The 1,017-nt window shown below is 43.6% G+C and overlaps 1 pseudogene; it reads right to left on the reverse strand.

Annotated features, from left to right (window-relative positions):
* Positions 1-335: 335 nt before the first annotated feature.
* On the reverse strand, positions 336-737 carry LOC101435122 (UPF0235 protein C15orf40 homolog pseudogene; annotated as a pseudogene).
* Positions 738-1,017: the final 280 nt, after the last annotated feature.

The following is a 1,017-nucleotide window of genomic DNA, read 5'->3' on the forward strand; positions in this document are numbered from 1 at the left end:
AACCAGGAATCAAGGGATCTGGGTTCTAGTCACCACCTTGCATGGTATAATTTTAAGTCTCTCAATTCTGGATACCAGAGGCTCCATCATAAAATGAAAGAAATGAAGTGATGTCATCATGAACATCCTTTCCAACTTTGTTGTTTCGTAGTGCCATGAAATCATAGTTATATGCTCCAAGCTGTTTTGGGTCAGGGATTTAAAGCCCTGTAACCAACGTATAGTACTTTTAAAATTTCTACTTCTTTTTTCAAGCCTTGTTCTTAATTTAAAAATACATTTCATATTTTTCTGTGCATTTAAGTCTGTTTTCCTACTCAACAGCCTCTTCATTTTCAGCAATAAAAAAGTTTTTCAAGGATGATTTTTGCATTTCTGGCCTGTCTGTTTTCAGCTTGGTTTTTTAATTTCTCCAAGATCTCCTCTGGAGTTGTGGAAGTCAAAAGCTTCACCACCTTGTCATGAGATTTACCACCCTTATCCAAAACCGCATCACTCTTCCTGGGTTCTAAGACCTTGGAAAGGCACCGACAGAGCTCAGCATTAGCCTCTCCTTCTGAGGGAGGCGCTGCAATAGCTACATTTACGGCTTCAGGTATCAAATCTGTTATAGCATTTTGCTTGGAGCCAGGTTTGGCATGGATGGCTGTGGTGACACAACCTTTAGGATCAACTGCCACAGGACTAGAGGCAGGAAGTGCTTTTACCCTTGTTCGTGCACCAGCTTTCTTAGGCATCTCAACGCCAAAAGGGAGCCCAGCGCTGGTTGGAGTACCGGCTCTCGCCGGGAGGGAAGCCCAGGGAGCCAATTTAATTCTGAGTTACTAATTTTCTATGAGAAATCGTGAGCAAGTTGTCTCAGATACCCCAGGATTGCTTCAGGGCCAAACAGCAAGGCCAATAATGTGGGCTCAAATACAGAACTTTGCATTTGTCCTGAGAAAGTGGGCAGCGGGGAGGGGGTGGGTGGAGGGACAAGGGATTACAGAAATTGAGATGGGCAAGAGGAGTAACAAA

The sequence above is a fragment of the Dasypus novemcinctus genome, chromosome 7 (assembly GCF_030445035.2).
Source record: "Dasypus novemcinctus isolate mDasNov1 chromosome 7, mDasNov1.1.hap2, whole genome shotgun sequence".
Classification (NCBI taxonomy): Eukaryota; Metazoa; Chordata; class Mammalia; order Cingulata; family Dasypodidae; genus Dasypus; species Dasypus novemcinctus.